Source organism: Manis javanica, chromosome X (assembly GCF_040802235.1).
Source record: "Manis javanica isolate MJ-LG chromosome X, MJ_LKY, whole genome shotgun sequence".
NCBI lineage: Eukaryota > Metazoa > Chordata > Mammalia > Pholidota > Manidae > Manis > Manis javanica.
Window position 1 is genome coordinate 93412503 of NC_133174.1, and position 14155 is coordinate 93426657.

The 14155-nt window shown below is 41.8% G+C and overlaps 1 long non-coding RNA gene across 5 annotated transcripts in view; it reads left to right on the top strand.

Moving 5' to 3' along the window:
• LOC108407669 (uncharacterized) overlaps positions 1 to 14155 on the top strand; it is a 75715-nt gene that overhangs the window by 46362 nt on the left and 15198 nt on the right. For all 5 annotated transcript variants that reach the window (XR_012127252.1, XR_001855782.3, XR_012127251.1 and 2 more), the window contains one exon: positions 13091 to 13210. This is a non-coding gene — a long non-coding RNA (uncharacterized lncRNA). The remainder of the gene's footprint in view (positions 1 to 13090; positions 13211 to 14155) is intronic.

Here is a 14155-nt window from a genome sequence, read left to right on the forward strand (position 1 = left end):
TTCAATACACTATATTGCGGCAGGCCTCTACCTGTATCAGAAGGATATCGGTAGGTCATGACTTGTGTGGACTCAGCTACTGGACTTCCAGTTGTTTTTTCTACCCTTTCTGCAGACCAGGAGATGACCAAAAGAGGCCTGCAGTGTCTCTTTGCCGCCTATGGCTGACCACAGATAATTGAGGGTGATCAGGGCACCCATTTTACTGGATATACACGGTAAGAATGGGTGCAACAGCTGTGAATCAAATGGAAGTTTCATTTGCCATACAATCCTACCACCGCAGGCATGATAGAGAGGCTCAAAGGCTTGTTAAAATCCAGACTGTAGTCAGATACCAATAGTCTGTGGGGATGGTCAGTCCACTTATGGACCATGCTACAGAATTTGAACGAGACCCCAAAATGGAGCCATGAGCCATAGACATGTTAACACAACTTGCTGCCTCCCCTATACAACTGAAATACAAACCAAGGAAGAATCACTGAATCTGAGGTTCATCCACTAGAATAATATTTCGCTGCCAGCACCAACTGCACCGAACCCCGAGACTCCATTGAGTGTGCGTGGCCTTGGACCTTTTGACACATGGGCCAAAGATGGCTGGCTCTCCTGGCACCATGGGGACAAGACCTGGAATCTGGCCTCCTATGCATTCCTGGAATAACAACCGAGAGTCCCCAAAAGTCACAGTAGTATATCCTGAATGGTCAGAATGTAGGAGCATCTTACTGGGGAGTTTTGTTTTATCATTGTAGCCAGTGCATGCACCTCCAGTAGCACTATATATAGACCCTTCAGTAACGCCCATGAGGCAATTAGTAAAATTATGGTATACTAGACCTGGAAGTGACCCCCTTCCTGCTACAGTCCAATCATAGGACCAATCTCTTGCATGCATCCTACCTGATGGACAAGATTTGCTATTTTGGTGTCATTAAAACATGTATCTTATCACCCCTAAGGTCTTTGTGGATTGGGAGCTTACTCTGGCTTGAGGATTATTGTAATTTTTCTTATTAGGAACCTCCTCTGGCTTGAGGATTTTTTTTGGTATCATTAATCAACAATTACATGAGGAACATTATGTTTACTACACCTTCCCCTTTACCAACTCCCCTGCACAAACCCCATTATAGCACTGTCATTCAGTGTAGTAAGATGCTGTAGAATCACTACTTCTCTTCTCTGTGTTGCACAGCCCTCCCCATGCCCCCCCAACATTACACATGCTATGCATAAGGCCCCCTTTCTTACCCCTCTTATCCCTCCCTTCCCACCCATCATCCCCAGTCCCTTTCCCTTTGGTAACTGTTAGTCCATTTTTGGGTTTTGTGAGTCTGCTGCTGTTTTGTTCCTTCAGTTTTTTTCTTTGTTCTTATAATCCACATATGAGTGAAATCATTTGATACTTGTCTTTCTCCACCTGGCTTATTTCACTGAGTATCATACCCTCCAGCTCCTTCCATGTTGTTGCTAATGGTAGGATTTGTTTTCTTCTTATGGCTGAATAATATTCCATTGTGTATATGTACCACATCTTCTTTATCCATTTATCTACTAATGGACACTTAGGTTGCTTCCATTTCTTGGCTATTGTAAATAGTGCTGCGATAAACATAGGGGTGCATCCATCTTTTCCAAACTGGGCTGCTGTATTCTTAGGGTAAATTCCTAGGAGTGGAATTTCTGGGTCAAATGGTATTTCCATTTTGAGCTGTTTGAGGAACCTCCATACTGCTTTCCACAATGGTTGAACTAGCTTACATTCCTACCAGTAGTGTAGGAGGGTTCCCGTTTCTCCACAACCTCGCCAACATTTGTTGTTGTTTGTCTTTTGGATGGTGGCGATCCTTACTGGTGTGAGGTGATATCTCATTGTGATTTTAATTTGCATTTCTCTGATGACTAGATATGTGGAGCATCTTTTCATGTGTCTGTTGGCCATCTGAATTCCTTCTTTGGAGAACTGTCTGTTCATATCCTCTGCCCTTTTTTTTTTTGAGAGGGCATCTCTCATATTTATTGATCAAATGGTTGTTAACAACAGTAAAATTCTGTATAGGGGACTCAATGCACAGTCATTAATCAACCCCAAGCCTATATCTCAACAGTCTCCAATCTTCTGAAGCATAACAAACAAGTTCTTAAATGTGAACAAGGTCTTACATAGTGAATAAGTTCTTACATGGTGAACAGTGCAAGGGCAGTCATATCACAGAAACTTTCAGTTTTGATCATGCATCATGAACTATAAACAATCAAGTCAGATATGATTATTCATTTGATTTTTATACTTGATTTATATGTGAATCCCACATTTCTCCCTTATTATTATTATTATTATTTTTTAATGAAATGCTGAAGTGGTAGGTAGATGCACAATAAAGGTAGAAAACATAATTTAGTGCTGTAAGAGGGCAAATGTAGATGATCAGGTCTGTGCCTATAGAGTAAGTATTAATCCAAGCTAGACAAGGGCAACAAAACATCCACAGATGCAGAAGATTTCTCTCAAAACAGGGGGGGTGAGGTTCTAAGCCTCCCATCTGTTGGTCCCCAATTTCTCTCCTGATGGCCCCCTGCGACTGTGCCTGTCTTAGGTTGTTTCTCCCTTGAGGAATCTTACCCGTCTCTGGTAACCAGTCATCTTCTGGGGCCATACAGGGAAATGTAAAGTTGATAAGTGAGAGAGAAGTAATATTCTTTGAAAAGGTTAGCTTTTTACTTCTTTGCAGATTTATGCCCTGTGGCTTCTATGCCCAGCATTTGTCTTGAGGTATCTTTACCACTTGGAGAATTTATGATACTCGGTGAATTCAATATGAGGCATGAATTCTATTTAAGGGTTGTAATTAGGAAGGAAGAAGAAAAGCTATAGAGGTAGCAGATGAAAGAAAACATGGGAAGATTGATTATTTCTTTGACATATCTTCTTGTAGAGTAACATAAGCATGTATAGGCTTTAAACTACTAATTAAATTGCACACATACATTAACATAATAGGAATATAGCTACATAACCAAAGCAGCCCTACAATTACCAGCCATATCCAGTGAAACCAAGAAAACCAGTTAGGTACCCTAGGCATTCGTGAAAACTTATCAATGATATGATGGATATTGTCTAACTGAATTTGAATAGTTTGAGAAAAATCAGACAGATTAAAACAACACATTCCTGGGAACTGTTCACATCCCATATGTTCTTTTAACAGCAGATAGTCTATAGTCACACGATTTTGGAGCACTGCAACTTGCACTTCTCCTAATTCTTGGTTGAGTTCCAACAGTATAGATCCAGTCAAATTTGTTGTTTTACTGTATGCACAGGCCAGCTTAGATATCTCCTTCTTCGTTCCAATGGCAAGTCGAGGAACCGGTGGGATGACTGCAGCTACAACTGCAGCAGCGCCAGGATCTTTGTTGAAGTTTTTTGATGTTCATCTTCTGGAATGACTCTTCCAGAGGATGTTGATGTTGGAAGTTCTTCATATCGTATCTTAATTCGTTTTCCGTGTAGCCAAATTAGGCTTTGATCTTCTGTATAAACACAAACAAACCCTTTGCCCACACTTTGATATGACTTTTATACCATTGTGAAGAAACTATTGGAGATCACCACACAGGAACTGCTTTTTTTTTAAGAGAAAGGAATATTATCAGAAAAATGTACTTCCATAGCTGATCATCTGACACCCTTTGAAAGATCAAAATTAAGGATATTTAAAGCATGCATTAATTGTTGATTTGCAGTTAGTTTTATCCTATCAGGGAGTAATCCCCCTTTTCTTTCTCTTTGTTTTGTTATCATTTATCTACAATTACATGAAGAATATTATGTTTACTAGGCTCTCCCCTATACCAAGACCCCCAACAAACCCCATTACAGTCACTGTCCATCAGCATAGCAAAATGTTGTAGAATCACTACTTGTCTTCTCTGTGTTGCACAGTCCTCCCCTTTCTCCCACCCAACACATTATGCATGGTAATCATAATACCCCCTTTCTTCTTTCCCCCCCTTATCCCTCTTTACCCACCCATCCTCCCAAGTCCCTTTCCCTTTGGTACCTGTTAGTCCATTCTTGGGTTCTGTGATTCTGCTGCTGTTTTTGTTCCTTCAGTTTTTCCTTTGTACTTATACTCCACAGATGACTGAAATCATTTGGTATTTCTCTTTCTCCACTTGGCTTATTTCACTGATCATAATACCCTCTAGCTCCATCCATGTTGTTGCAAATGGTAGGATTTGTTTTCTTCTTCTGGCTGGATAATGTTCCATTGTGTATATGTACCACATCTTCTTTATCCATTCATCTACTGATGCACACGTAGGTTGCTTCCAATTCTTGGCTATTGTAAATAGTGCTGTGATAAACATAGGGGTGCATCTGTCTTTTTCAAATGGGAGTGCTGCATTCTTAGGCTAAATTCCTACAAGTGGAATTCCTGGGTCAAATGGTATTTCTATATTGAGCATTTTGAGGAACCTCCATGCTGCTTTCCACAATGGTTGTACTAATTTACATTCCCACCAGCAGTGTAGGAGGCTTCCCCTTTCTCCACAACCTTGCCAACATTTGTTGTTGTTTTTCTTTTGGATGGTAACCATCCTTACTGGTGTGAGGTGATATCTCATTGTGGCTTTAATTTGCAATTCTCTGATGACTAGTGATGTGGAGCATCTTTGCGTGTGTCTGTTGGCCATCTCAATTTCTTTTTTGGAGAACTGTCTGTCGTTCAGTTCCTCTGCCCATTTTTTAATTGTATTATTTGTTTTTTGTTTGTTGAGGTGGGTGTGCTCTTTATATATTTTAGATGTCAAGCCTTTATCAGATCTGTCATTTATGAATATATTCTCCCATACTGTAGGGTACCTTTTTGTTTTATTGATGGTGTTTTTTGCTGTACAGAAACTTTTCAGCTTAATATAGTCCCACTTGTTCATTTCTGCTTTTGTTTTCCTTGCCCGGGGAGATATGTTCAAGAAGAGGTCACTTATGTTTATGTCTAAGAGATTTTTGCCTATGTTTTTTTCTAAGAGTTTTATGGTTTCTTGACTTACATTCAGGTCTTTGATACATCTTGAATTTACTTTTGTGTATGGGGTTAGACAGTGGTCCAGTTTCATTCTCTTACATGTAGCTGTCCAGTTTTGCCAGCACCATCTGTTGAATAGACTGTCATTTTGCCATTGTATGTCCATGGCTCCTTTATCAAATATTAATTGACCATATATGTTTGGGTTAATGTCTAGAGTCTCTAATCTGTTCCACTGGTCTGTGGCTCTGTTATTGTGCCAGTACCAAATTGTCTTGATTACTATGGCTTTGTAGTAGAGCTTGAAGTTGGAGAGTGAGATCCCCCCCACTATATTCTTCTTTCTCAGGATTGCTTTGGCTATTCGGGGTCTTTGGTGTTTCCATATGAATTTTTGAACTATTTGTTCCAGTTCGTTGAAGAATGTTGCTGGTAATTTGATAGGGATTGCATCAAATCTGTATATTGCTTTGGGCAGGATGGCCATTTTGATGATATTAATTCTTCCTAGCCAAGAGCATGGGATGAGTTTCCATTTGTTAGTGTCCTCTTTAATTTCTCTTAAGAGTGCCTTGTCGTTTTCAGAGTATAAGTCTTTCACTTCTTTGGTTAGGTTTATTCCTAGGTATTTTATTCTTTTTGATGTAATTGTGAATGGAGTTGTTTTCCTGATTTCTCTTTCTATTGGTTCATTGTTAGTGTATAGGAAAGCCACAGATTTCTGTGTGTTAATTTTGTATCCTGCAACTTTGCTGTATTCCGATATCAGTTCTAGTATTTTGGAGTGGAGTCTTTAGGGTTTTTTATGTACAATATCATGTCATCTGCAAATAGTGACAGTTTAACTTCTTCTTTACCAATCTGGATTCCTTGTATTTCTTTGTTTTGTCTAATTGCCTTGGATAGCACCTCCAGTACTATGTTAAATAACAGTGGGGAGTGGGCATCCCTGTCTTGTTCCCGATCTCAGAGGAAAAGCTTTCAGCTTCTTGCTGTTAAGTGTAATGTTGGCTGTGGGTTTATCATATATGGCCTTTATTATGTTGAGGTACTTGCCCTGTATACCCACTTTGTTGAGAATTTTTATCGTGAATGGATGTTGAATTTTGTTGAATGCTTTTTCAGTGTCTATACAGAATATCAAGTGTTTTTTATCCTTCTTTTTCTTTATGTGGTGGATGATGTTAATGAATTTTCGGATGTTGTACCATCCTTGCATTTCCCACTTGGTCGTGGCGTATAATCCTCTTGATTTATTTTTGAGTTCAGTTTGCTAATATTTTGTTGAGTATTTTTGCATCTATGTTCATCAGGGGTATTCGTCTGTAATTTTCTTTTTTTGTGGGGTCTTTTTCTGGTTTTGGTATTAGGGTGATACTGGCTTCATAGAATGAGTTTGGGAGTATTCCCCTCCTCTTCTATTTTTTGGAAAACTTTAAGGAGAATGGGTATTCTGTCTTCTCTGTATGTCTGATAAAATTCCGAGGTAAATCCATTGGGCCCAGTGGTTTTTCTCTTGGGTATTTCTGTGATTACTGCTTCAATTTCATTGCTGGTTATTGGTCTGTTCAGATTTTCTGTTTCTTTCTGGGTCAGTCTTGGAAGGTTGTATTTTTCTAGGATGTTGTCCATTTTTCCTAGGTTTCCCAGCTTATTAGCATATAGGTTTTCATAGTATTCTCTAATAATTCTTTGTATTTCTGTGGGGTCTGTCGTGATTTTTCCTTTCTCATTTCTGATTTTGTTGATTTGTGTTGACTCTCTTTTCCTCTTAATAAGTCTGGCTAGAGGCTTATCTATTTTGTTTATTTTCTTGAAGAACCAGCTCTTGGTTCATTGATTTTTTCTATTGTTTTAGTCTTCTCAATCTTATTTATTTCTTCTCTGATCTTTATTATGCCCCTCCATCTGCTGACCCTAGGCCTCATTTGTTCTTCTTTTTCCAATTTCGATAATTGTGACCTAAGACTATTCATTTGGGATTGTTCATCCTTCTTTAAATATGCCTGGATTGCTGTATACTTTCCTCTTAGAACTGCTCTCGCTGCATCCCACAGAAATTGGGGCTTTGTGTTGTTGTCATTTGTCTCCATATATTGCTTGATCTCTATTTTAAGTTCATCATTGATCCATTGATTATTTAGGAGCATGTTGTTAAGCCTCCATGTGTTTGTGAGCCCTTTTCCTTTCTTTGTACAATTTATTTCTAGTTTTATCCCTTTGTGGTCCGAGAAGTTGTTTGGTAGAATTTCATTCTTTTTGAATTTACTGAGGTTCTTTTTGTGGCCTTGGATGTAGTCTATTCTGGAGAATGTTCCATGTGCACTTGAGAAGAGTGTGTATCCTGCTGCTTTGGGGTTTAGAGTTCTGTAAATGTCTATTAGGTCCATCTGTTCTAGTGTGTTGTTCAGTGCCTCTGTGTCCTTACTTATTTTCTGTCTAGTGGATCTGTCCTTTGGAGTGAGTGGTGTGTTGAAGTCTCCTAAAATGAATGCATTGCATTCTATTTCTTCCTTTATTTCTGTTAGTATTTTGTTTCACATAAGTTGGTGCTCCTGTAAGGGGTGCATGTATATTTATAATGGTTATATCCACTTGTTGGACTGACACTTTTCTCATTATGCAATGTCCTTCTTTATCTCTTGTTACATTCTTTGTTTTGAAGTCTATTTTTTCTGATACTAGTACTGCAACATCTGCTTTTTTTCTCCCTGTTGTTTGCATGAAATATCTTTTTCCATCCCTTTACTTTTAGTCTGTGTATGTCTTTGGATTTGAGGTGGGTCTCTTGTAAGCAGCATATAGATGGGTGTTGCTTTTTTATCCATTCTATCACTCTGTGTCTTTTGATTTGTTCATTCAGTCCATTTACATTTAGGTTGATTATTGAAAGATATGTACTTATTGCCATTGCAGGCTTTAGATTCATGGTTACCAAGGTTCAAGGGTAGCTTCTTTACTATCTAAATGTCTAACTTATCTTGCTTATTGAGCTATTATAAACACAGTCTGATTATTCTTTATTTCTCTCCCTTGTTATTCCTCCTCCTCCGTTCTCTATTTGTTAAGTGTTTTATTTTGTGCTATTTTGTGTTTCCTTTGACTGCTTTTGTGAGTAGTTGATTTTGTTTTTTGCCTTTAGTTAGTATTTGGTTGGTCTGTTTTCTTTGGTGTGATTTTATTTTCCCTGGTGATATCTATTTAGTCTTAGGAGTGCTTCCATCTAAAGCAGTCCCTCTAAAAGACCCTGTAGAGGTGGTTTGTGGGAGGAAAATTCCCTCAACTTTTGCTTTTCTGGAAATTGTTTAATCCCTCCTTCATATTTAAATGATAATCGTGCTGGATACAGTATCCTTGGTTCAAGGCCGTTCTGTTTCATTGCATTAAATATATCATGCCATTCTTTTCTGGCCTGTAAGATTTCTGTTGAAAGGTCTGATGATAGCCTGATGGATTTTCTTTTGTAGCTGACCTTTTTTTCTCTCTCTGGCTGCCTTTAGTACTCTGTCCTTGTCCTTGATCTTTGCCATTTTAATTATTATGTGTCTTGGTGTTGTCCTGTTTGGGTCCCTTCTTTTGGGAGTTCTGTGTGCTTCCATGTTTTGAGATATTATTTCCTCCCCCAGTTTGGGGAAGTTTTCAGCAATTATTTCTTCAAATACAATTTCTATCCTTTTTTCTCTCTTATTCTGGTACCCCCATAATGCAAATATTATTCCATCTGGATTGGTCACACCATTCTCTTAATATTCTTTCATTCCTGGAGATCCTTTTATCTCTCTCTGCCTCAGCTTCTCTGTGTTCCTGCTCTCTGATTTCTATTCCATTGACAGCCTTTTGCATCTCATCCAGTCTGCTCTTAAGTCCTTCCAGAGATTGTTTTATTTCTGTAGTCTCCCTCCCAACTTTATCCGTTAGCTCTTGCATATTTCTCTGCAGCTCCATCAGCATGGTTATTACATTTTTTTTGAATTCTCTTTCAGCAAGATTCGTTAAGTCTGTCTCCCCAGGCTCCTTCTCAGGGGTTGTCTATGTGATTCTGGTCTGTATCAAATTCTTCTGCCTTTTCATGGCAATAGAGGTAGTTGTGGGCAGTTGTTGCATGTTTCAGCAGGGAAAACAAAGTCCCTTCTCCCTTGCTTGTTTCCTACCTCTCCTGTGAGGACAGTGACCCCAGCGGCTCATGCTGGGCAGCTGTGTGCCAACGAGGCCTCTGAGTCTGGCCCGGGTGGCTGCGGAGGAGGCTCCAAGCAGTTATTTCAGTGCAGCCACTCTCAGGCTGCTTGCCTGCTATGCGGGGACCTCACCAGAGGGGGAATGGATGTGAGGCTGTTTATCACCATGAGGGGCCTCAGAGCTGCTCTGCCTCCCAGAGGGTTAGGGTACCTGGAGTTCCCCGGAATTCCCAGCTGCTGAGCTGAGCATGCCGGAACACTTTAAATAAGACTTTCAAAAAGCACTCACTTTTCTTTTGTCCCTGGGGCACTGACTGTGGGGACCTGCTCACAGATTTTACTCTTCTGTTTCCCTAATATTCAGCACACAATGCACTGTGCGTCTGCACTCCCCATGAGGATGACTAGGGCAGGGTATTTTGCAGTCCTGGGCTCTCTCTCCCTCCCTGCTCTGACTCCTCTCCTCCCACCTGGGTCCTGGGGTGGGGAAGGCGCTCTGGTCCCACTGGGCCACACCTTGTATCTTACCCACTTTGTGAGGTGCTGAGTTCTTGCAGATGTAGCTGTAGCCTGGCTGTTGTGCTGTATCTTCTGGTCTCTTTTAGGAATAGTTGTACTCATATTTTCAAAAATATATATGGTTTTGGGAGGAGATTTCTGCTGCCCTACTCATGCCGCCATCTTGGCTCCTACCTTCTGGCTTGTGGATTTTTATAATTTTTGTTACTTGTATCAAAATCTTTATGTATCTTAATTGCTATTATCTCTAAGTTGTTGTCCTCCCCTGTTGTTGTTGAGGAACTTGGTTACAGTTCTCCAGCTTTCTCGCACAGGGACCATTGCAGAAGATTGAAAGCATGTATATTGTAAGATGAGAATCCTGGAGGGGTTCAGTGTAGGGAATTTGGGGTTCCTATCGCCAGAATCCTCACTGAACTAAAAACACCTAATGATGTAACTGGCCTGTTGCTAGGCTACTGCTTCCACACCTTTTGGAAATAAGCTATTATTGCACAATGGAGAGAGATGGTCCAGTGCTCTGAGTGGAAGCAGAGATGCTAGTGCTCAACCTACCCCCAGGAGAACAAGCTGGGTAGTAAACCCTTTCACCACAAAGAAAGTTTGCTGTCATTTTCTTAGGTCACACTGAATCCATAGCAAACTTTCCCAGGGCTGATATCCATTGGCAGGACAATTGGCATAGTCAGGAGGGTTCACTGTTGACCAAGGAAAAAGATAGGCTGCCTTTATGGGAGAGGTTCTTCACCCAGCTGTCCCTCTGAATTGGGAGACAGTGGAGTGTCCTCCAATGGGTATGTGGTATGAGGTGGATTGCCTCCTAGAAGACTAGGCCAGACCCTGGGACTGGAGGCAAGTGGATACGATATGTGAGGCATTACAAAGAGCCCTTGGTATAGTAAATAGGTCTTTTGAGAGGCAGAGAGCTGGTGAGGCATTGGGGACTATGTGTTTGCTGCTTCTCACAATATTAAAAAAGTCTACAGAAGAGATGAACATGCTCCTGAAAAATACCCAACTAATGCTGGCACGAAAATGAGAGCTGCAAACTTCTGGGGATTCCCTGAAGAAGGAAATGGCATTGATGTGAGAGGAGTCAGCATGAGAATGCCAGCAGAGAGGTGCCATTGAAGAGATAAAAGATTCCTTACAGTACGAGACGGCAACACTGCCACGTGCTCTGAAACAGGGAAAGTACATAAAGGAAAAAGATGAACTTCTGAGGGAAGGACAGGCGGCAATGGCATGAGAACACCTGCTGCGAAGCATTGAGGTGAAGGTAAGAGAGCTGCTGAAGACTGAGCTAGCATTGCTGTGAGGCACGATAGAAAAAGTAAAGGTTGTAGCAGAAGACATACTCACTGGAGGAGAGAGAAAGGTGATGTCACCCCTGGAAATGGAGGAGCTGGGGAAACATGAAGGGGTGGTGCCTGATGCACTGACCACTTCTCTATTGATAGCATGCCCAGTGGTTGTAAAGTAAATGAAGACCCAGCAGCTTACAGTTCCCAAGTAGAAGAGCAGCTCCTTTCCCAGGTTGTGGAGCACTCTATGCTCCACCCCTATGTTCAGGCTGAACTGGTGGATTTGTGTTCCCGATTTGGGCAGAAGCCCTCAGAGTCAATATCAGCTTGGCTCCTGCATCTGTTGGACTTAGAGGTGGATGGAATTGTTCTGTCTGGATCAGAGATGGGAGAGCGGGCTTCCCTAACAGTGTAGTCTGACTTCAGGCAGCAATTACAAAGTGCACATCAGACCATGGGGAGTCACTTGCTCCTCCATTGGCTTATGGCTCTACTTGTGTGGCCCAATCCAGGTGGTCTACCATCCTCTCCTGCTAAATGGCATGCATATGCTGAGCTCCAATGGTTCTTACAAGAGCTAGGCATAAGAAATGCTATCAATATTCCAAAGAATTTAGGCCCAGATGAAGAGATTTTCACTACTGGGATGAGAAATATAGTGCCTTGCATGGCTCCCACATCCATCTTTGGATCTCTAGTGGCCATTATTTCCCCTCACTTAGGGCAGCCCTTAAGCGAGGTGACACATACAGTAGCAGACTTAGGAGAGGCTGAAGCAATGAGAACACGAAAGGAAATAAGGTTTGTTACTCACAAGAAGAATTTAAAGGGCCCCATGAAGGTTATGAGGATGCAGATGTGGGTTGATTTAATATGGACAGGAGAACATGGAAGGAAATTAGATAGGAAGTCTAATAGGATCTTACTAGAGCTGTGGCAACAACTGAAACCAGAGCAGCAGTTACAACCATTAAGACCAAAGAGTCAGAGTTCAGTGACAGAGCCACAAGTCCCACCTGTTTGTTTGTAAGACTTCCTGCTGCAGAATGAGCCAACCTCACTCAATCGTACACAGGAAGACGATTGGAGAATGCAGAATGACTGAGGGGAAGGTCGGGGTATCTGCCCTGAGTGACCGGTGGGAGACCAGAGGCCACACATTGAAATACCTATCAATTGCTCCCCAGTGAGCTTACAAAGTGTCCTGGCTCTGGTGGAAACATGTGCTGAATGTTCACTGATACATGGTAACAATGAGTGGCTCCCCAGGACCACCAATATCATAGATGGGTATGATGGTAAGGCTATCAGAGTGAAGTAAGGCCAAATCCCTTGGAAATAGGACATCTACGTGAAAAGAGTATACTGTGTATATATCTCCTATCCCTGAGTATATTTTGGGGATTGATATCCTGCAGTGTCTATGGTTGCAAACCACTGTAGGTGAGTTCAGACTGAGAGTAGGTGTGGTGAAGCCAGTTGTGAGGGTACATGCTAGGCACATGCCCATAACTTTGCCTGTGCCTCAGAGGGTGTCAAATACCAAGCAATACAAACTGCCTGGAGGGCAGATCTACAATCTACAATAGATTGTAGAAACTCTCCAGGAGCTGGAAAAGGTGCATATTATAAAGCCCACCCATTGTCCTTTCAATTCCCTAGTGCGGCCAGTAACAAAGCCAGATGGCTCCTGGCATATGACTGTGGATTACAGAGAATTGAATAAAGTGACACCACCTATGCATGCTGCTGTGCCTTCTATTGCATATCTGAAGGATACTCTCAGCCATGATCTAGGAACATACCATATGTGGGATATCTTGCTAATGGCTTCTTTTCCACTGACATAGAGCAGGCAATTCAGGAACAGTTTGCCTTCACATGGGAAAGACTGCAATGGACTTTCAGCATCCTTACACAGGGATACTTCCATAGCATCACCATCTGTCACAGACTTGTAGCCCAGGACCTCCTACATGGAAGAAACTGCCAATGGTTTCACTTTACCATTATATTGATGATGTCATGCTCACATGTAATTTTCTTCCAGATCCAGAAGGTGCAGCACCTAGACTGCTGCAACATCTACAGGAGAAAGATTGGGCTGTGAACAGTACCAAGGTTCAGGGACCTGGTTTGTCTGTCAAATTCCTGGGAGTCATCTGGTCAGGTAAGACCAAAGTTATACCAAAAGCAGTTATAGATAAAGTCCAGGCCTTTCCTTCCCATACAACTGTAGCATTGTTACAGGAGTTTTTGGGTCTTCTAGGCTGCTGGAGAGTGTTTATCCAACACTTGGCACAAATTCTGAAGCCCTTACACTGGTTGGTATGAAAGGGTATCAGGTGGGACTGGGTTGAGACTTGTGCATCTGCATTTACTACAGCAAAACGGGCAGTCAAGGCCATGCACTCCTTGAGTGTGATAGACTCATCCAGGCCCTTTGAGGTAGATGTTCATGTGACTGAAGACGGTTATGGCTGGGGTCTCTGGCAGTGGCTAGAATGAACTCACCAACCTATAGGATTCTGGTCACAACTCCTGAAAGGGGCAGAGGTGCAATACACTTTGATAGAAAAAGAACTGGCTGCCATGCATCATGCCTTGCTGGCTGCAGAACTGAAAACTGGATTGGCCCCGATAAAGGTAATAACCACCTATCCCATTTTGAGGTGGCTATGAGACTGGACCCAAAAGCCAAGGAGTGTTGTGGCACAAATGCCCACACTGGCTAAGTGGGCTGCTTATCTAGAGCAGTGTAGTGCTCTCTCTAGATGCCCCTTGAGGGAAGAACTCCAACACTTATTGGGGCCAGTGACATATACTAGTGAAAAGCAGAAAGAACTTGTTTTTGAACCATTATTAGCAGAGAGTCCCTATTGGGAGGGAAGAGCCCCTATACCAGAAGAGTGCATAGTATGCAAACGGCTCCAGCCATGCACAGTCCCAAAATGGAGGGACATAGCTTTCCATCCTGAGACTGAGAAAATATGAATGGATGATGGTGAGGGGAAGAGCAGCCAACGGGCATAGATGTGGATCTTATGGCTTGTGATCAGCCGGAAGCCATCCCCTATAGTTGTCTTCACTGAGAGCTGGGATATCAGGGCTTGAC